This window comes from Macrobrachium nipponense, chromosome 12 (assembly GCF_015104395.2).
Source record: "Macrobrachium nipponense isolate FS-2020 chromosome 12, ASM1510439v2, whole genome shotgun sequence".
Lineage (NCBI taxonomy): Eukaryota > Metazoa > Arthropoda > Malacostraca > Decapoda > Palaemonidae > Macrobrachium > Macrobrachium nipponense.
Genome location: NC_087205.1, coordinates 7,786,390 through 7,810,012, shown reverse-complemented (window position 1 = coordinate 7,810,012; position 23,623 = coordinate 7,786,390). Strand labels below are relative to the sequence as shown.

The following is a 23,623-nucleotide window of genomic DNA, read 5'->3' as shown; positions in this document are numbered from 1 at the left end:
ACAGCAATTTGCAGCCCTCTAGCCTCAGTAGTTCTTAAGATCTGAGGGTGGATGATCAACATAGCAATTTGCAGCCCTCTAGCCTCAGTAGTTCTTAAGATCTGAGGGTGGACAGAAAAGTGCAGACGGACATACAAAGCTGGCACAATAGTTTTCTTTTCAGAAAACTGAAAAATAGCCTCAAATTATTTTTTTTGGTTTCCGCACTGCATTCCATATTCAAGGATATGACAGCGGTGAGTGGCGCACTATATATTGGTACTAAAGGGGATCGATATATTTTTGAAAAGGATTAAAATAATGTAAGTATGTAATGGCTAAGTGTGGTAAGTTCCTGCACAAGAGGTGCACTCATACTTTAATAGTTAGAATTTTGGTGTAACCAAGGTATATAGAATAAGGAGCCATTCTATATACCTTGGGTATAACAATGAATGTTGTCTTGTCTCTCACTGGCGTCAGTTACTTTGACAAGTGACGAAGCCAACAACCATCAATCTATCAATCAAGTCTCTTTCTATTAATGAAAGTCTCTTTTTATTATAGGAAGCAGACAGAAGACAGAAAACAACAACCAAATAACTTCTGTGGTTTTTATAGTGTCTGTTAAATATGTAAATAAACAAATTGCTAGTAAATATTTATTGTGTGCAACCATAGTAAAAGTAGTCAGCTGGATGGTGTGGTGAAAGTCTACGCGTTTTACACACCTGAAACTGTCATAAATATGTTTTACTTGTTGAAACTTTATTTTGCTTCTGTTTATTATCATTGTTATTATTTACTTTGCCACATATCTTTGCTGCTGTTTTCAAACGTATCCCATATATATTAAATATCTGAAAACTCACTTCACTTAACCTTCTGATGTATTTGATTTAGTAGTGTAATTTTCTTAAATACTTTAAGATTCGTCACAATAAACGGCATATGTTACATTTATGTTTAACATTTTACCTATTGCTATTATCTGTATACTAGCATATCATGTAGAAATAATGTTTATTGAGTTTAGATAACTCGCCACAAGTCAGCGCAACACCACAGAAGTTCTACAAGACGAGTATTCTTTGTTTGACTACTTTCTAAATAATTCTCTCTCTCTCTCTCTCTCTCGCTCCTCTCTCTCTCGTCTCTTCTCGCTCGTCGAATCTTCGCTCGTCATCTCTCCTCTCTCCTCCTCTCTCTCTCTCTCTCTCTCTCTCTCACTATATATATATATAATATAATTAATTATATAGGTATATATACTTATATATATATATAGTATATATATATACAAATAGTAACTTTTTTTAGTAACAAAATAGGTATGTCCGAATGGGTATGCTTGAACTACTTTCAACTTTCCGAAATACGGTACATACATTCATTTCGTAGAGAATGGTAAATGTAATAGTATGGTTAGTATTAGGCAACCTGCCAAAATGATTAAAAAAAGAGAATAATAATATCTTCGTATTGTTAAGAAAGAAACGACCATCTGTTACAGTTTGCGCTACGAAGTCGTCATCTGTTTTTTCGTCTGCAGTGTATGGTGCTGCCATCTGTTGGTAGCTTTTGACTTCAGTTTCGACAGCTGTTTGTTTACGTTTAGAATAGTGAAGTGACAGTGAAGTGAATTTTTCACCATTTTTCTCGTTACCTCCTTCTTCAAAAAGGTTTGTGAATACTATTCTTAGAGTTTTGGCCTGGACTCTTGTATGTATCGAATTTTGCCTAATTAACCCGGATATGATCGCTCGAATCATCATGATCGATTTTGGGAGGTTCCTTCTATCGTGACCTGACTTGACATGACCCGTGATCAACGTGATCCGGTTTGAAAACTCGCTTTCTGGGGGTTTTATTTGGGAATAATTCGTTGTAAAATTCTATGTAGCATACGGGACGCTGAAATCAGGGAGATTAGCTTAGACTCTGGCTCGGCCTAGTTCTGGTAGCCTAACCCTCTTCTTCGTAGGTCTATCAATGCTTAGGCTACCTGCCCTACCTTCTGGCCTATTAGCCTATTTGATTATAATAAGATTTCCAGCCTAAATTCCTTTAGGTAACATATTTTTGTCATTCCATTGTTATTAATATTTGATTAACCTAACCATCACGAGAGACTTTGTAGTTTTTCCATCGCCCTTTGGGTGGCGTGTTTGTTTAAGCCTACATGGAAAGATTTAATCATTATCCTGAGGCTGGAGGGAAACCAGACAATTTATAACAGATAGTCATGGTGTCCAGATGGTGGCTAATTTATGCAGTCCAGATAGTGGTTAATGTATATTTATCAATTTCATCAAGATTTCCAACCAGGCTAAGTTAGTCTAGTCCCTAGAGGTGATTCCCAGTTAATTTAAATTGCTAGTCTGGAATAATGGGCAAGTTGCGTTTGTCAAAGACGCTTGTAGTTGTTCATAGTCTATACGTATAGGCTATAATTTCAGTACCTACTTGAAGGTAGTCATAGTGGACACCATCCATGTACATTTTCAGTATACATTTAAGTGGAAGTTTATTATAATTTTAGTACACGTTTGATTGGAATCATAATCGACAGTCTGTGTACTTTTTGTACATGCTCTGGTTGGTACATCACTTGAGGTTGCCCAAACTTGCGGCCCCATCAGATGAACTTCACTTAACATAACTAGATCACTAATTTTGATATTTGCCTCATGTTTGATATTATATAAATTTTTTTGCTTTTTGTTTGTTGTAGTGTGCTGCGCTTTGTCATCAGGTTAAGGCTTTGAAACCAGTTTTTCATAATAGTTGCAGTGTTCCTTGTCCTCTGTTGCTGGTTGTATATGCCGCATATGTAATTTGGATAATATCCAGCTTGTTATATTTTTTTTTATATATAGCTATTGTTTATTACAATTTTTTTTATTACACCAACTATTTTATAGCTATTACATATTATGATTGATAACCTGAGAGGTCCCAATTCTTAAAGTAATCCTGTATGTTTCATTAACACACATAAACCTTTGTAAGATTTAGTTTTCGATTTGATTAATAGATTCAGTAAAAAAATAATTGGTAAAACTATAGACAACTCTGCACAGCTTATTACCATGTGAGTTTTCTTATACTTTTAGTGTTGCTAATGAAGGAGGTGGTGCTGTTTATTGTGGTCAATTATTAACCTCATTTTTATTGGAGACCTTGTGGGGTATGGGAGATTTGGGTGCGGTAAAACACAGGGAGAGAGAACAGGCATGTTATTATTATGATGGCCACCCTGGAATGGTTCCATGCATATGCAAGGCATATGGGAGCCATATGTTCAAGAAGGGATTGGTTAAGGAAACCTATTATTAAAGGAGCTATACTAACCTAACCTAGTAGGCCGTGTTACTTAGTCGAGCCCCCGGATCCCCTGGTGAAGGAAACTCCACTTTTTACTAAAAGTTCCCCTATAACACTGCTTATAGCATTCCAGGATGGCCAGCATTCAATATCATATAAGTTCTGAGGTTAATTACAAATTAATTACAGTTGACCATTGACCATAAAAAATAACGGTAAATTCTTAATAAGCAACCCAAATACTATAGAAAAACTCAATCTCCAAGGTAATAAGCCCTGTGGCGTAATACTATAGGTCCACCAAAAAATTGAGGGATTAAATGATGACCAGTGTTATTAAACTGAAATATACCTTTACTTATTAAAACTTTTTGCAGTATAGTAATTCTGATATTTTAATGCATTAGCATCTGGTTATCAAACCTGGTAATGAGGACGATATATGAGGCCGATATATTATCTACACAGAATATGTACAGTCGACCCCTGCTATTTGCAGATTTTTCTACCCATTATTCGTGGAAAATTCATCCATTCGCAGTATTTTTCACTGAGAAGTATTCACAAATTACTGTATTTTCATATAATTTTCATGACTACACTTTTTGTGATAAAACTATTCTTAAAAATTCATGTACTGGCATTTTTAGAGGGTCTTTTTGTGTTTGAACTATCAAAATAGGCAGTTCTACGCATTTTTAGAGGGTTTTTAACTACTATTTGCGGATTTTAGCTATTCGCGTAGGGGGTTCTGATTCCCATCGGGGTCTACTGTATGTTCAAATGAAGTTACATTTTACTCATTCGCTCAGGTAGTTGGTTTAAATATCTCATTCCTGATGTTATAACCATTGTTTGCTGTAGTAAACTATGTTAGTACTGATGTTCATTAGTGGCGTGGTCTCTTGATAGTTTGTGTGTTGGAGTTAATGATTGACACACCTTTGGTTATGTAGTATGTGAACTTCTGTTTCTTTACCTGATTCAGTTTGACTGATTGGTGTATTATTTTAACTACAATGCACTGGTTTTAGATGAAGATGTTATGGAAATATGATTCCATGCAGATTGACTCCTTCTCTTGCATAATGCTACTACAATTTACATGGTGGTGTGTTGATAAGTGTCTGAAATTATGCTGATGATAAGTTGTATCAGAAGAATAAAGGAGGTTTAATAGTTTCATGATTTTCTTAGGGAGAAATAGCAGGGTTGTGTAACATTAGAAGTGTTTTTTGTATGATGTATGTGAGAAATAAATTTTTAGCTCATATTTATTTATGATTTTGTAAAAAGCTAATGGTAACTGTAGTAAATGATGGTAAATATTATTGTAGGATTGTTCATGATAAACTATTGTATACCTAACATGAGGCTAGGGTGGTAAACTTCTCTGAGGGGTTTGGCAACAGACCCTGAAAATTTCCTCGTCTTCGTCCTTAACAAATTACAGTACGTACATAGTTTTGATGTTGGTGAGGATTATGAGAACAGTCTAAGTTCTTTCATTTACAGGGAGCACCATATATGGGAAAAGGTTCCATGCTTGGTCTTTGGCTTAAACCCCATATCCTATCCATATATATAGGAAAAGGGATTCCAGGAGGAAGATTAAAGCATTAAATTTTGCTGCCATGTCTGCTTGTCAGGGAAGAGTAAATAACTACATGGAACAGAGAATATTTTCACTGTAAGGAGCGTATTTCTTAGGGCTGAGGTTCTCTTAATCTGATATATGTAAAAGGGTAATAATATGATGTTTAGGTCCATGTATATGGGATTGTGGTTGTTAACTTCTTCCACATTCTTTCAGACTGATACTCATCAGTGCATATAACCTGGAATCTAGAGACACAATGTGGTTATCACAGTTATTAAAAGACAGGGTAAAGATGAAGGCTAGTGATGATTTGAGGCTTCCCAGCAGAAAAGAGAGTTTTCTTCAGTTTTGCATTTCACTACTATAAGTTCTGTGGGCTTATTTTTAATGCATAGTAGTATGAGATTATGTGCAAACTGGGTTCTGTGTTCATGTTGAATAAAACTTAGAGCTGGGGAGTATTTTATTGAAACGATGGATGAAAATAAAATTTCATCAACAGAAAGTATCATGAAATCAGTCCATTGTCAATATTTTCCTCTGGCTAGCGATTATCTAAAGTTGAAGGACTTCTTTTGAGTTGAAGCTGTCTTATCATTCTCTGCTCCTCTTCAGAGGAGCTGATGAATGGGAGAAATGAAGATCAACATTGGTTTGTCAGTGTTGAAAATTTGGGTTGTGGAACAGTTTAGGATTAACAACTATATATTTATTGATTTATGAATCTTATACAACTGGAAATTGTTCAGTGGGAGCAGTTGAGTACATTGGATGAATGACGGCTGGGTATTGTCTTAAGGATAATAGTGGATTAAGTATGGCTCGTGTATCACTAAACAAATGTCACTTAATAAGAGATGCGACACTTGGTTTTAGGTCAATAGATATAGGTACATAGGGATAAGCAGTTTGAGCAACAAGCCATAGTATGACATATGTTAACAGGATTAGGTAGGAGGCTGTCTTCAGTATCATAGCAGGCACAGTGACCAGTGACCAAAAATATGTAAGCCATCAGATGATTGTTTCTTTTTGTTAGCATTCACCTCTTATGCAGTATTTGAGGGGAGTTTGTGATTGTCAAAGTCGATTTTGAATGTTGCGATAATCCTTTCATTTTCCCATGGAATTTAGTACTGAATAAAAGACCTCTCTTTGAGGAGATAAAATGTGTTGATTTAGACATTCCCTCATCTTCAAAGGACTGAGTGGTTTGGTGACGGACAAGAAACGTTTAGTCTGTTCGTGATCATGTAAGAAGAATTTCAACTTTCAATTTGAATTCTGTTGTTTTAGTGATAGATTATTATTAGTTATATATCATCTTTTCTTGAAACCACAGTAGTATTTATATGAAATGTTATTCATGAGTCCACACATGCAGCATAATCTTCAGCATAAATTATGGTTGGCAAGTGCCATTGCTGAGTGTGCTTCATTGATTTAGGTGTTAGTGAAGCAGTTATCTCCCTTCCAGTACACTCCCCAAGACTTAATTCAACTTCATATAAACATTTAGCCTAGCTTTCTTTTGTTATGGGTCCTTAATCTTTGGTAATGATGTACATTGGGCTGTTGCCTAGTTGAAGAATGTGACCAGTTACACACTGAAGGGAAACAGACTCTGTAGGAAACAATAATTTGTACATTCTGGGAAATGATATTGAAGGCGATCATTAGCAGTTTCTGTTCTGGGCATAGCCAGCAGAGATGCAGCATCATTCTTTCCTTATATAGATGCTTGTGTATTGAAATATTAGTGATGACTTCTTGGAGGAATCATGTATTACTTCAGGAGGGTCATCCACTAAAACTGTATGTGCCTCTTCTTTTCTGGGCAAGAGCATAAGACAAGGGTTGTCTTATGCTCTTCGGAATGAGAAATGTGACTTTTTAAGTTCACTCCTCTTGCTGCTGTATCTATTATGAGTAAAATTGCATTATTGATAGAAGACATGGAAGGGGGAAACACTTGACTTGTGGAGCCTCATTGGTTTTGGAGTATGTGATCTTACTTTAGCCAGCTAAGCTATAATCTTGAAATCTCTTCCAAAATGCTGATTGTAGCTATTATATAATCATTATGGCCTTAGGAAGGTTGTGGTTGGATTGTCATTTCATTTTATTCACTGATATGAGGTTCTGTTAGAAGCTGTACTGACCTAAGCATTTGGAGGTTGTTCAGTGAAACCTTTGACAAAAGTTTCATGTTTCTGGTGTATAGTTAACATTTCACATAACTAATTATTTATGTAAGTGCAGCTTTTTCCTGCTATAGACCCTAAATTAATCATAGCAGTCTTTGATAATTAAGAAGTACTGTTACCTGGTCTCTGATATTTATGCCTTTGTTATTCGTAGCTCCAGTACATATCAGCTGAGTTCTGTCCTTTCTTGCCCTTAGTATTGTAATTAGCAAATTTAAATTGAGAGTAATTAATGAACATCAAAGAATTATGGAAACATTATCAACATTTTCTATTGCAATAAAAAAAAACAGATTGGTGTGGTGGCTTTTTTACCCTGAGGATTCATCTTACTTAGGTAATCTCAGAGTTCTTTTGTTTGATCAGTCTCACTTTTTTGTATATCTTTATATTATGCTTATTATTATCAGACATTTCTCACATTTGATGTAGCCATCTCCAAGGCATTTGGAAAGAAGGAATAGCATAAATTGCAACAGTTACTATAGTACAGTCAAAGTCGTGTTAAATAGAAGCCAGGACATGGTATGTTGAAGCAAGAACATGGTACATACAGTCCAGGGTGTGACCTTAAGGCCAGGCCATGGTGCATGCAGTCCCATGCAAATGAAATCCATGACATGTTAAGTTCATGGCAAAATGAAATCCATGACATGTTAAGTCATGTCTGTGCCATGGTAAATAAAAGCTATGGCATGAATGTTACATGCAGTCCTAGGCATGGTATGTAAAGTCCATGATGTGGTACAGAAGTCAACATGGTAAAGGCCAAAAAATGGTACATAGAAGCCAGGCTATGGTACACATCCTGGACATGGTACATAAAGTCCACACTATGGTACATTAAAGGCCAGGCCATGGCACAAATAGCCTAGGAACCTGGTATATATTGTACAATCAAGGATTGATACATTACGTCAGGCCTATGGAACATACGAACCAGGTGATGGGGCAGAAAAACCATACAATACTTGGAATTGAGCCATAGCACAAACAGTTCAGTGCTTGTGCTCAAGATCAAGTCATTGTACACAAAGATCAGGCCATAATACAAAGAAGCCTGGGCATGAAACATAAAGGTGTGGGTATGAGTTTAAATTGCAGGGCATAGTACATGGAAACCTGTACCATATGTTTATTGATCAGCACTTCCAGTAGACTCTTTGAGTGTTTGGCAAACATTGATAATAGGTAAGTCAGCCAAAATGCAAATAGTGATGATGAATAGTACATTTGACTATTTTACCCCTTAAGTTGAATGTTCATTGATATATGGATGTTATAAAAGAACAGCTGACATTTTATAACCAGGAATTGTAGATTTAATTTGTTAATGTGCTCATCATCTCAGCTAGGTAATCTTAATTATTTGATGGTGTGCTTCATTTCCTGCTGGACTTGCCCATTGCAGTGTAGCAGAATCCCCATTGTGACAATAACAGTTAAGATTTTGTTTGAATCGCTGCTAGTGCGCACTGAGAATGCATAGGCAATGTTACCTTTCTTTTTCTCAGGCAGGTAGACATGTGTAATAAATGCTGGTGTTATTACATTGTCATTTCACTGAAAAAAATACACAACAGTTTTATTCCCATAAGGGTTCTCACAACTTTGCTGGATACATTTGAAATGCTTGTTAACTTTCAGTTGTAATGCAACATGTTAATATACTGCATATTTCCATGTTCTGGCATTACAACAGCTATGACTGTGAAGAGGTTGTTTACATTATACCATGATTTCCATAGAGAGAAATCACTAAAATCCTTAAAATAGGTTTGAAATACCCCACAGAGTGTTACATGTTCTGGATTAAAGTAAATTGAACCACTGAATAGATAATTTAGGGCAGGATAATACAGTTCACTTTGGAAGGTTAGGTTAGTTGGATAGGTAAGCTGGTGTTAAAGCAAATGCAGTTGCCATTCTCATCTTTTCTGCTACATTTCTCTGTTAGGTATTTCCTTTACATTTTAGAACTTTTCTCTGACAGTTCATAATTAAGAGACAATCCTCCATGAAACAATAATTTACCCATGTTGTCAAGACTTATTAAGCAGTTCTTGTTGTCTGCTAGCTTTAGGTATCATACTAGTGCTGTTCATGGTCATGTCCACATTGCTGTAAGGCTAGTATAGTTCTAATGAAGTTTTTAAAGTAACGTGTATAGAATGGGTATTATGTGGGAGCTGTGATATGTTAGTGCTCTTGTTTATGTATTGTGTTATGAAAATTGATTTTTGGCATATTTATATTTGAACAAATATGTTCACCATGAGTTTTTCCTTTATTATGTATAAAGTTGATATTTTATAATGTTCTATTTCTGTTTTATCAGAATTTACAGCTTTCATAACTTTAAAATAAGCTACACATGTGACCAAGTTTGCCGTACTGACAGTGTTTTTGCAGCAAGTCCTACCAGGAGTTGGCTGTGATATTAGCTGTTCATCAAAAACAAGCCCCATCGCTGTGAATATTAGGCTGTTCATCAAAAACAAGCCCATCGCATTTCTGGTTTCCAGTGATATGCTAGGCTATTTACTTTTACTTTTATTCCTGTCATTTCTACACTAGACCCTGTTTGAGAGTAAGTTGACTTTTGAAGCATTCCTGTTAGTCATTATCTTTATCAGTCATGGTTTGTTATGTAAAATGACCAGGCGTGCACCTTGACTTTCCATTCCAGTTAAACTGGATAATAGTTTCTTATCTCAGGCTCTGTAAAGTTGGAGATTGTTTTATATTTTCAAACACTTTCAAAATGGAAAACTTAACTACAGATGACATTAGCCTCAGGGTTTAGGCCAATCGTATGCTTCAAGCCAATTGTAGCCTATGCAAAGATCTGTCTACAGTATCAGGAAATATAATTAGTTCTTGATTTATAGGTTACAAGGCACTTGCCAGGGAATGCAGTCTTCATGTATGACATTCCTACCTGCAGAAATAACAGCATGAATTTGAGCCTTTTTTCTGAACTTCATGTTTGATCTTTCTCAACATTGTTTGAGGAGAACAAGACAGATCAGGCCTGAATTCTGTCATGCCTTTGTCACTACTCAACCTTCTCATTAAGTTTTTGCAAAAACTCTTACAAGCATTTAGGTTGTTCAGCGGTGGTTTCCTTTTCTTTGAAAAATGGTAATCATAGATTAGACCATTTTTAGTACATACTAAAAGATATGCTGTTTTTCATTTTCCAAAAGCTCAATTCTAGTATGGAACATATATAGCTTAAGTGCCTTTAGTGTCTGTGCTGCAAGAGCTAGTGTATGCTACTTGTATGCTACAAGTACAGTAGTGTTCAGGACATTTTTGTTTTAGGTTGGGTAAGAAACATATTTTACTAATGTCCAGAACAGTGTTTCCATGACTAGCTCATTCATTTGCATGTCAGAAAAGGCAGATGAATCAATTCTACTACAGTTTTACTGACATGCGTTATCATCGGACTTATCCAGCCAGTGGTTGTTAATAGATTGCAGCAATATCCCGGGATATATTTTTGATTGATCACAAATTAGTATTGGTGTAACAAGGAATGTATCCTTTGGTACCAACATGTTCACTTTATAAATTTCCTCACAGTAGATAGTATCAGCATACACAGGAACTTGCATAGAATAATTATATGGAATTAACTGGTTTCATCTGATTGGCATTGCCAAGAATGTTTGATTCCAATTAACAGTGAAAGTTTTGACCTGGGACGAATAGGTTGTGAGCGAGGTACAAGCGAAAGTTCAGGTCAGGTTACAACTGATTTATTGGTTCAAAATTCACAGAAGTCATAAACCCGTGCAACCCACGAAGTAGTCCTGACCTTACCTTTGACAGGTGGGGAAAAGGGGTTAACTCTAGGTCTCTGTCTCTTCACAGACGCAAAAATACAATCATATAAGTGTAAAAGCATGTCACAATAATTCAGTCCCACTGGTGAGTGGATTTGTAGTATTATAAGTTTCTTGTGTTTCACTTTCAAAAATTATTTGGTCTGCATGTTTTCCAGTTATTTGACTTTGGAAGGAAACAAATATGTTAATAAGAGATTCTTTCACCTATACTACTTGAATGTTGTCACTTATGAGTTAGAAGTCTTAATGAGCGAGATGGATATGATGGAAGGCATATTTTGCATTCAGATGATATATGTTTTGTGGAGACCATTCAGTTTACATGGTTACAAAGATTTTGGATTCATTTTGACCCAATCCATGATTTTATACTTGATCATTTTTCACCATTCACTCTTCAGTGAACACTGAAGAAGAGGTACTTGGATATTCTAAGGTGTCTTCTTGTTCATAGAAGGAAATTGTGGAGCTTTTCATTTTGTTGATCTTATCATTCAGAAGGAGGAAAGCATGTTTGAGAATATGGACTGTGAAGAAGATAGGTTACAATCCTAAATATTGAGTTTCGATCTCTTAGTCATTATTGTTTCGATCAGTGTACTGTATTTTTTAGGCATAAAAAATATTGACGGCGTAGGTCATGGAGGGCAATCATTTCACTATCGATAAACTCATTCAATAACCATTAACTTTGCCAGCTAGACTTTAGAGATCATATTTACTTTTAACAGAGAGTATACGTGCGTGATGTAAATACAGTTATAAGGCTTTTAATGACAGAAAAGAGTAAAACAAAAGTGTCATTAATTATCAACTTTAAAGATGAATGTGGTGTTGACTGTTGTCAATGCTGGTACCCATTAACTTTAGGTTTGATTTTGGGAGTCGTAAGGCTTAATGTTAATTGTAGGCTAATTGATTTTCAGTGCTGCAGTGTAGATAAAATTAACGAATAAATCAATAAGTAAACCATGGCACAAGTGTACTTCGTTGTAAAGTATCTATGTACAATCTTTCTTGAAGAGGCGAGCATCAACAAGCGTAGCATTTTACTTGAAGAGAATGATAGTCCTCTGGTACTGTGCAGGGTAGTGTGACGTCATTGCTACTCAACACAATAGGTTTTCTCTCTCCACATGCACTATATATATATATGTGTGTGTGTGTGTGTGTTAATTATGATTCATTCAACTGACATGTAGATGAAGGAGAACACGCCTGATAAAACACGAGGTGAGAGGAGCCCGGCCTTGTATCTGAAACCGGAAAGGACCTTCCTTCTTGGCTTTGTAGGTCGGCATTGGGTTGTGGGTGTGTGCATAGACCCTTCCAGGGAGGATCGATTCATCTACCTCACCGGTGTCCCAAGACTTCGTCCTTCTTACTTTCCTAGACTTAGTGTGTGTGCGTTCTCTTAAGCTTTTCTGTGCTGTACTTGTTGTTGGTCTTTGGGTAAATGTTAGCCTAAACATTTAATTAGACATGCTTAGAGGTATCATGTATTGTTGTGCGTGCGTGCGTGTGTGTGTGTGTGTGTGCGCGCGCTCGCGCTAGTTTGGGGGCTAAAAGTTTGAGGTTGTGTAGATGAAATGAATAATTAATTACATTAGGCTGCACTTGTTTTCTTTGCCTTCGATTAACTAGTATATAAAGTCGAGACTAATGGTTTGCCATAGATCTTCCTGATTATGGGTTAAATGAAATCACTTCGGTTGCCTTGCCATCGGCCTCTGGATAAATTAGGGGAATCCTTCATGTCTTAGCAGGAGATTTACTTCTGAGTGTAGTGTCATTTCTCCGAATTTTGCAGAGGAACCCCAATTACGGTAATTGGCAAATGAAGTTTGCCTTGCTGTTTGAATTGCACTTAATTAGGGGGTAAGTGGGATAATTTCGTGTAACCTATGCCGTCCTTTTCTTTTTTCGTTTTGAAAGAGACGCAGGGAGAAACGTGAACCTTCTTGATTGGTAGCAGTGATTTTTTCCCTTCTTATATTTAGCCTATAAAAGTGTGTTAACGCAAGCCAACAAACTCTTTAAGAAGTAATCTTTTCCTTAGGTTTAAAGGTAAGAAGATATGTCTACGTGGTAGTGGAGCGTGTTTACAATTTTGTGAAGACAACTGCCAAATACCTATTAACGCTATTTTCATTATCGACTTCCGCGAAGAATCGGTGTAAAGAATAAAGGAAAAATAATATTATGAAATTCCAGTTAACCTCTCTCCGTCCATGACGTACAACAGCTAGTTTACATGTTTGTTTGAAATAGTGCATGGTAGGTTGTTAAGTTTAAGCGGGCAGAATGCTAGCAGAAAGGTTCTTGTTGATCAGTCTAAGTGTTGATCAGGATTCCCAACAACCAAGTCGAGGTGTCATCCGTACTTCATTATGTTATGTGAACAATCGTAGTTACAGTGATCATTTTTGCCAACTTTTGGCCTGAATTATGGCTGTTCCTTTGTTACGTTACGTATAAGCTACTATAATTGCTTATTTAGGGATCTGTACCGTTTAGTACTTGAATGATAGATTTTCCCCTGATTTTATGCGTCGGTGACCATGAAAGAAGTGTTGCCACTTTATAGTTTGTAATAGTTTCCGGCATGCTTTTAAGGGTGACAGAGTAAGTAAAAGTCTATGTCGCACGAAAGAGTTGACCATTATCTCAGCGGATGACTTGAGGAAGATGGTCATAGTACTACTAATTATACCTCTCCCCTTTTGAGACCATATTGCAGATGCAATTTGTTGGTGCACCTAGCGAGAAAGTTTTTAGTTTATGTTGATGTTCCTGTATTTTCTGGAAAGGAGTTTCTGTTGTGTGGGAGGGTGCTGATTGTGGCAGTTTGTGTTTAATCTGAGACGGGTTACCTGTGCGTGCATTTTGACGAAAGGTATCCATCGATTTTGTCTCTGAAATTATTGCGCGGTGATGGAAATTTTGAGCTTTTTTTCTGTTGGTGCGGATTGATTATTACACGGTGATGAAAATTCTTAGATTTTTCCTGTTGTTGGTGCGGATTGGTAAAGCGTATTGTTCTGAACGTTTGGTTTTTAATGTTTACGTAAGAATGGCAGTGTCATTGGATCTGGGTTGAAGATTGGGAAAATGGAATATTTTTAATTGGTTGGCTGATGATGTAATGATGGAATCGTTAATCTTAGGGGAGCTGCGATTGGTTGATTGGTAGGCTGATGATGATTGAAGATGATGTGACCTTAGAAAAAATGTGTTAATCTTAGGGATCTGGTTGATTGGTAGGCTGATGATTGAAAATAATGTGAACAGTAAATTTATTAACCTTTTGGGGGCTGCAGACTGCTCGATAGGTAGACGGACGAAGATTGAAGATAATGTGACCGTAGAAAAAAATGATCTTTATGGAGCTGCCGACTGGTTAATTGGTTAGCTGATGAAGAATGAAGATGATGTGACCATAGACTGATACATTGGTAGGCTGATGATGATGATTATGTGAATTCAGGTAATCTGCTGTGGGTTGCATGTGTGTGTATTGTAATTGAAAGTGTGTGTGTGTGTGTGGGATCGATTTGTCGCCGGTGAATTACGTAACTATCCATGTTTGCATGACCAGAGAAGTCGTCGGTTTAATCGATGGAGGAGGCCGCGTGAATTCGCCAGGATTCTTAAAGGACGAGATAGTGTTACATGCCATGTGAATGTGCTTTCCTGAGTTTGTGAAGTGTTTCATTGATGGGGAAACATGAAACGGCGTTGGGTCACAGTGAGACCCGAGAGCAGATAACATTCACCGAAATGAGTTTTCAAGAATTTCTTCAAGTCTAATCGATATTTTATAGTATACGTCCGAATCCTACGTGATTAGACGCAATACACCAACACACGCAGAGACGAGAGAGAGAGAGAGAGAGAGAGAGAGACCGGGGACAGTATAGTGGAGTCCCTGGCGTCTCTGTGGCTGGTGAGGTCTGGCGCCAAGTGCTAGATGAGATCCTTTGGCACATCCCCGATGCCAAGGGGAAATGGCATAGGATAAAGTGGCAGTTTTGCGCGAGAGAGAGCTGTTATGTTTCTCAAAGGGTTTACTGCTAAAATTGTTGTTAGAATCCTTGATGAGTTTCCTAAACAAGGACAGAAAACATTAAATTTTCATATTGAACATCAGAAGGCTTTTGTAGTTAGATGCGGCACATTCCTGGTGATATTTGTAGATTTCAGGGTAGATACTAAGGAACATAGAGTATTCATTTTGTAGATTTAAGGGCAAATACATCTATAGATTTGAGGCTGAATACTGCCATGGAAGATATTACAGTTGTACATTTAAAGTAAATGCATTTATATTCTTATGGGGTTGAGATTGGATTTCATAATAACCAGGGAGATCTGAGATCGATACTGTATAGTCTTGTATATTTTAGCGTTAAGGGTAACATTGTCAATTTGACATTCAGTGGTATCTTGTAAAATTGAGAGTCCTTACAATAAAACTTTGTAAGAATATTATCTTGTTTATTTGAGATTATACAGTGATGTAACTGTATTCTCTCTCTCTCTCTCTCTCTCTCTCTCTCTCTCTCTTTGTGACAGCTTGTTTTGATCTTAGTTCGTGTTAATGCTTGGTATGTTTTTTTTTTATCACTTTAAGACTATAGTTTTCATTTTTTTTATTTTATTGTTTGTAAACTTCGATGGAACAGACTTTATATTTGATACAGGGATACCCTTGTGTATTTTAGCGACGGTGAAGTAACAACTTCGTAGCTCTGAAAGGAGAGAGAGAGGAGAGAAGAGAGAGAGAGAGAGAGAGAGAGAGAGAGAGAGAGAGAGAGAGAGAGAGAGAGAGGATGACTTACATATCGTAGAATTGCTTCAGGCACTGACCGTTTCTTCATTTTCGGAAAGCACCTGAACTGTGAAATTTTTATGGAAGCACATTTTTAGAATAACATTCGAGGATTATGTTTTCAAGACGTTTTTATGGCTTATATTTGATATTCACTTCACTTCAAGCACCAGTGTTATCGTGTCGAGAAAGTTTCACTTTCTTTCTCTACGTTCACCGAGGCATATATACTATATATATATATTATATATATATATATATATATATATATATATATATATATATATTGTTAGCGAAATCCACAGGAAAAAATAAAAGGAGTACCAAGCGCTTTCGTGTTATTTTAACACATTTTCGGGTACAATATATATATATTATATATATATATATATATATATATATATATATATATATATATATATATATATATGTGTGTGTGTGTGTGTGTGTGTGTGTGTGTGTGTGTGTGTGTGTGTGTGTACATTCAAGTGAACATCAGTGTACATGTAATAGTACTTGTTTTGTAAACATTGCTGAAAATTGAAATTACGGCTTCCAGCTCCTCTCATGTTTTTGAACGCAGCTTTTTAGCCAAGGACACACACACACCTCATATTTGGCATGCACATTCCACCAATTTAACCTCCCTCTTCCGATGACCCTGAGTATCGTGACGTCTTGATTTTGACTCTGACCATGATCTTCACGCTGATGAAAATAGCTGACATCTCTTCCATTCTTGTTTCACAACCTCATCTCGATGGAAGAAAATCACTCGAGAGATTTTACCTCACAAGAGCCAAAATGCTGTGTCTTTAACATTTCATCAGTCATATACTCAGAGAAAGGAGTTGTTCGGGGATTATATAAATGTATATGCATACATACATACGCAAACTAAACGTATTTATCCTCAGAAGTGTCGATTCAAGACTAGAGGATGCCATTCTCCCGTTTCTATTCTTCTCATACCTGGATGAGGTTTCCAGTCCCTTGCCCTGCCCATTGGGTATTCAAGGGGCATACGTGCCGACAGCATCTGCAATTTCTCAGTTGTCTCGCCCATAGATGTAATGACCAGAATTAGCAATGCGTGGGTTCTCTGGCTGGGAGGAAGAACTGGGCCCAGTGGGACTGGAATTGATATGCGTATCCAGCCAGGAGAGATTTAGAGGGATGTAGGAAAAACTACGGCACTTGACCACTTTTAAATAATCGTAAGTGCCGGTAGAAATGAAACCAAGAAGTGAAGATTTCAGGTGCCAGGGAAAGCGAAACCAGAAAGTATCTATTTTTTTTTCTGTGGTATGCAAAGCCAGTGGATTATAGTCACTCTTTGTTAATACTCAGAGAAAGGAGGTGTTCGGATATATATATATATATATATATATATATATATATATATATATATATATTATATATATATATATATAATGTGTATGTGTTTAAGAAGCTGTCATGTGTCAATGAAGAGAGAAGGGTGACGCGAACGTGTGGCCGTCTTAGGTCGTAGAGCTTTGGTAATGACACGGCGACTTGATGTTATGACAAAAGAAAGGAAAAAGTTTAAAGAATCTCCACGCTGGGGATCCACTATAAAGACCCCTTCAACCATATAATCATCTGGACTGTTTTCTCTCTCTCTCTCTCTCTCTCTCTCTCTCTCTCTCTCTCTCTCTCTCTCAGAAGAAGAAGAAGAAGAAGAGATGGATGGAGAAAAAGAAAAATCACTGCATGAATACAGAACTGTTTATAGTTTTCCCATCTGGATGAACACTCGTACTGTATTTACGTGCTCTCTCTCTCTCTCTCTCTCTCTCTCTCTCTCTCTCTCTCTCTCTCTCTCTCAGAGCATGATCATGGATGTGTGCGTGCCCTCGATGTCCCATTTATGGGGAAGGTTTTTACACAGAAGGGAGGGGCGAATGGACGAGCGTTTGTCGTGTCCATGTAGGAAGGAGTCCGTCGAGCAGTAACTCTCAGGGAGGAGTGGAATCTTCTTCTTCTTCTTCATTTTGTAATATTTTCATCAGGATAATTGAACCGTGATTACGGGACTCTGGGTAATCGTTCTTCACTTCTACGTATTTTGTCTTATTATGTTGGCTTCCAGGCTTCCATTTAGCTCGTTGGAGCTTGTCACAGACTGCTGAGGTTTGTTGCAAATTTCAGTTTATTTTTGTTTTATTTACAAAAGGAAATTAATCTAATGTCAAGTCTTCATTTTTATCCAGGTTCAAGGGTTGGTGAGATGTACCATTAAAACACTTCTTTTGCCGTTCTAATTATTACCTTGGTAACAGAGACAAGTTGCAAAGGTAGTCAAATCTCTATCACTACTACTACTACTGTGGTCACGGTCCCCAGGATTAACATCATTGGGTATCTCATTTCTTCGTACTCGTAGTACGCCTCGGGCTTTGCAAATCCCACATAGGGCAAATCGCAAATCAGAGGATCAACCGTTTGCACCCTTTTTCCTTCAGGGATGTGGCTTTCTTTGCCCTCCTTAATGTTTTTATGAATGAATAAAACTGATACGTTTAAAGTGGCAGTTTACATATATATTTCAGAAGTCCGTTGACTCACTTTGCTTGTAGGTTGAAACTTGTTTAGTTTCGGTATTACTGATCTTTGTAGCTGCGACATTAGGACTTGAGTGAATCATCAGTCAATCGCTTGTTTATGTTAGCTTTACCGGTCCTTTTTTTCGAAAAAAAAAAACTTCGCTTGTCCCTTGAAGAATCATTAAAATAAAAAAATCCTAAAATTAGTTTTTAGTTTTCTTAAAATAAAATTATTTTGCCGGTTTTGTCTGTCCGTCCACACTTTTCTTTCTGCATTTTTCGGTCCGCGCTCAGATCTTAAAAACTACTGAGGCTAGAGGGCTACAAATTGATATGTTGATCATCCACCCTCCAGTCATCAAACATACCAAATTACAGCCCTCTAGCATTAATAGTTTTTATTTGATTTAAGTTTAAAATTAATAATAATTTTGCGTCTGGCCATGGCACAACCGGGTCGTGGTATAAGTTTCATGGGCTACGGCTCATGCGGCATTTTACCGAGACCACCGAAAGATAGATATATTTTCGGTAGCCTTGGTTATACGATGTACAGAAAACTTTATTATTCCTCCGGCGCAATTTTTACATGTTATTGCATCCGTGTTCGCAGTTGCAATGGGGGACATCTTCATACTTACCTGACAACGTAAGTCGTGTAGTTACTCTCGCCAGCTTTTCAAATTCCCTGGCTGTCCAAGTTTCTGTCAACTTTTTCATGCAAGACGACCCTGCTGACGCGTGTTTTGGAAGCCAGTTTTCACAGTGGCGAGGAATCTGAGCTTTTGAGATCTCGTGTCAGTGGAATTGAGTACTTTAATTTCTCATGTCATTTGAATGTGGCCTTTTGATTCCTATCAGTGGAATGTGGGCTTTTGATTCCTCATATCAGTGGAGTCTGGGCTTTTGATTCCTCATGTCCGTGGAGTCTGGGCTTTTGATTCCTCATGTCCGTGGAGTCTGGGCTTTTGATTCCTCATGTCCGTGGAGTCTGGGATTTTGATTCCTCGTGTCAGTGGAGTCTGGGATTTTGATTCCTCATGTCAGTGGAATCAGGGCTTTTGATTCCTCATATCAGTGGAGTCTGGGCTTTTGATTCCTCATATCAATAGAATCTGGGCTTTTGCCTTCTCATATCCGTGGAATCTGGGCTTTTGATTCCTCATATCAGTGGAATGTGGGCTTTTGATTCCTCATATCAGTGGAGTCTGGGCTTTTGATTCCTCATGTCCGTGGAGTCTGGGCTTTTGATTCCTCATATCCGTGGAATCTGGGCCTTTGATTCCTCATATCCGTGGAGTCTGGGCTTTTGATTCCTCATATCAGTGGAATGTGGGCTTTTGATGCCTCATATCAGAGGAATCAGGGCTTTTGATTCCTCATATCCGTGGAATCTGGGCCTTTGATTCCTCATATCCGTGGAGTCTGGGCTTTTGATTCCTCATATCAGTGGAATGTGGGCTTTTGATGCCTCATATCAGAGGAATCAGGGCTTTTGATTCCTATATCCTGGGGAACTGGGCCTGGCATTTGATTCCTCATATCCGTGGAGTCTGGGCTTTTGATTCCTCATATCAGTGGAATCTGGGCTTTTGATTCCTCATATCAGAGGAATCAGGGCTTTTGATTCCTCATATCAGAGGAATCAGGGCTTTTGATTCCTCATATCAGTGGAGTCTGGTCTTTTGATTCCTCATATCAGTGGAATCTGGGCTTTTGATTCCTCATATCAGAGGAATCAGGGCTTTTGATTCCTCATATCAGAGGAATCAGGGCTTTTGATTCCTCATATCAGAGGAATCAGGGCTTTTGATTCCTCATATCAGTGGAGTCTGGTCTTTTGATTCCTCATATCAGTGGAATCTGGGCTTTTGATTCCTCATATCAGAGGAATCAGGGCTTTTGATTCCTCATATCAGTGGAATCTGGGCTTTTGATTCCTCATATCAGAGGAATCTGGGCTTTTGATTCCTCATATCAGTGGAGTCTGGGCTTTTGATTCCTCATATCAGTGGAGTCTGGGCTTTTGATTCCTCATATCAGTGGAGTCCTGGGCTTTTGATTTCCTCTATCTGTGGAGTCTGGGATTTTGATTCTCATATCAGTGGAATCTGGCTTTTTGAATTCCTCATATCAGAGGAAATCAGGGCTTTTTGATTCCTCAATATCAGAAGGAATTGCAAGGGCTTTTGATTCCTCATATCAGTGGAATCAGGGCTTTTGATTCCTCATATCAGAGGAATCAGGGCTTTTGATTCCTCATATCAGAGGAATCAGGGCTTTTGATTCCTCATATCAGTGGAATCTGGGCTTTTGATTCCTCATATCAGAGGAATCAGGGCTTTGATTCCTCAATATCAAGTGGAGTCTGGGCTTTTTGATTCCTCAACTATCAGAGGAATCAAGGGCTTTTGATTCCTCACATCAGTGGGAATCTTGGGCCTTTTGATTCCTCTATCAGTGGAATGTGGCCTTTTGATTCCTCACATCAGTGGAATCTGGGCTTTTGATTCCTCATATCAGTGGAATCTGGGCTTTTGATTCCTCATATCAGAGGAATCTGGGCTTTTGATTCCTCATATCAGAGGAATCTGGGCTTTTGATTCCTCATATCAGAGGAATCTGGGCTTTTGATTCCTCATATCAGTGGAATCTGGGCTTTTGATTCCTCATATCAGAGGAATCTGGGCTTTTGATTCCTCATATCAGTGGAATCTGGGCTTTTGATTCCTCATATCAGTGGAATCTGGGCTTTTGATTCCTCATGTCCTGTGGAGTCTGGTCTTTTGATTCCTCATATCAGTGGAATCTGGGCTTTTGATTCCTCATATCAGTGGAATCTGGACTTTTGACTTCTCATGTCGGTGGATTCTGGAATATGGTCCCTTTACCTGTTTTAGGTTGTTAGCTTTCATACATATTCGTATGCTAAGGAAGTCTAATTAACAGTAATTATAGCAGAAGTCATTATCATGAGGTAGAATACTTGTCAGGGAGCACGACCTCTTATTGTAGACCGGAGAGGAAAAATAGCAATTTGATGTTCTCAACGTCACGATGAATAGCCAGCTTTCTTGTTGGATGTGCTCTTTAGATCTTGGGGCTTGTCTTTGATCTCCAAGGGAACACGTGATGTACGAGGCATTTCATGGATTCACAGCAGTGAGAGAGAGAGAGATCCTTGTATGCATATATGTTGGGCATATATCTGTGCAGACAACAAATGGATTGACTGTTCTGTATTTCAATATTGATTTGTGAATAATGCTTGTGTTTTTAAGAGAGGGACGGAGAGAGATTTCTACGCATACCTGTACATATAAATAAATAACAACATATCGTAAAAAGACTAACGCTTGACAATGTAGAATGAATTACTCATACTTCAGAAGAGAGGAATGTAATATATAAACGTTAAGCTACAATATTTATCTGGAATATGCTGAAGAATGTGCATTAAGGATATAGCATTTGTTTTCTTATGCTTTGTCTATATTCTTTTATCGAGGTAGCAGATTCATCGAACGTGTGCAACAGCGCCCATGTTCTGAAAATATGGCATCGGGTATCGCATTCTTTTTATCGGCAACTTTTAACTGCAGCGTAGGATGAACTTGTCCCGATCGCGTCCCAACTTTGGGTGCAATTTGTCACTGGCTGACCGACGGGATTCCGCCAGATACGCGTTCGGGGTTTCCCCCGGCCTGTTCAATCCTATGATCGCAGCGCCTCAATGGCGTGGTTGGTATGGCCTTTGCTTGTCACCTCGGTGGCCGTGAGTTCGATCCTCGGGCATTCCACTGAGGGGGTTAGAGATGTGTAGATGTGATAGAGGTTCACTCTCGACGTGGTTCGGAAGTCACGTAAAGCCGTTGGTGTCCCGTTGCTGAATAACCATTGGTTCCATGCAACGTAAAAACAACACAAAAACAAACAAACAAGCAAACATCTGGATCATTCAGCCTTCCCAGCCAAAGCCGAGGCCGAGATCCCGAGATGATCCTTTCAGGAATAGGCGGATATAAACCGTTGTTTCCAGCGAGGCTTTACCTTTGGCAGAAGTGTTAATTGGATCGGTCATGACAGAGATAAGGCAGCGATGCCGAAGATCGTCAGGTCGTTGCGGGGGGCGATTATTAGAATTTGGGGGCCCGCGATGAGGCTGATAATGGGTCACAGTGAGTTCTAGGGGATATAAGAGAGAGGGGTTGATGGCTCGATCTTCGAATCACTCCTCCCAGGTTGCTTTTAATTCTGACGAGTGTTCGGTGGTTGGTGTGGTGTGTGCACGTTTCAACTAGGAAACCTCATGTTCAAAGACTCGAGTTAAAAGTTAATTATATCTTATTTTAACCAGACCACTGAGCTGATTGACAGCTCGCTTAAGGCTGGCCAACGAAGACTTTGATATTTTTTACGTGCCTAGGAACCAATTGGTTACTTAGCAACGGGACCTACAGCTTATTGTGTGATCCGAACCACATCGAGAAATGAATTTTTATCGCCAGAAATAAATTCCTCTGATTTCTCGTTGGCAGAGCAGGGGGTAATCGAACCCGAACCCTGAGATCGATAGTCGAGCAAGTAACCGAATCGTCCAATGAGGAAACAGACTCGAGTATATTTGAGAATAAATGTTTTCTTACAGAGTAAATAATGTGTAGAGGAGACGAAGAACTGTTTCATAACTGTGTGAATTGAAGGTTTATTATATCCTTCATAGTTCGGAAATGAGCTTTTGACGAAGAATTTCTTATGTTTCCTCAGTTTTTGATATAGCAGCTTTATAATACACAGTTGGACTCTTCCGTTTTATAGGATATCAGTCATCGAGTTGTGGATCAGTTTGGCGGCATTCATCACCGTTGTGATTTCAGCCGACAGTAGAAATCCCTGATGGAAGAGCAAAATGACAAGTGTTGAAAGGTTACCCTCTAGTTTGATCAGCGATGGGCGTGTTGAAGCTTTTTAACAATCGTTTTTGCTTATATTGATGTCTGGAGTTCCTAATGACCTACTCCTACCATATTGATATCTGGAGTTCCTAATGACCTACTCCTACCATATTGATATCTGGAGTTCCTATAGTGACCCACGTCAGTAGCTTGGATCGTCAAAGATAATAAGGAATGTTTTCTTTTCCAAGCAGGTGAAATCAGGTAAAATTCATTGTTGATTCATCAGGAATCCGGTTAGAGACATACATCCTTTTTTGGGGTCTCGTGTTTCAGTGTGACCCATTGTCGTTCATCAAA

General features: G+C 38.1%; 1 protein-coding gene across 11 annotated transcripts in view; it reads left to right on the top strand.

Moving 5' to 3' along the window:
• The first annotated feature begins 1,548 nt into the window (after nucleotides 1-1,548).
• The window catches only part of LOC135224319 (uncharacterized), a 1,756,683-nt gene continuing 1,734,608 nt past the window's right edge, over nucleotides 1,549-23,623 (top strand). For 6 of the 11 annotated variants that reach the window (XM_064263193.1, XM_064263195.1, XM_064263194.1 and 3 more), the window contains exon 1: nucleotides 1,549-1,661. The gene's annotated coding sequence lies outside the window, so the exon portion shown is untranslated. The remainder of the gene's footprint in view (nucleotides 1,662-23,623) is intronic. The other 5 variants (XM_064263197.1, XM_064263196.1, XM_064263203.1 and 2 more) reach the window with 3 other exon arrangements.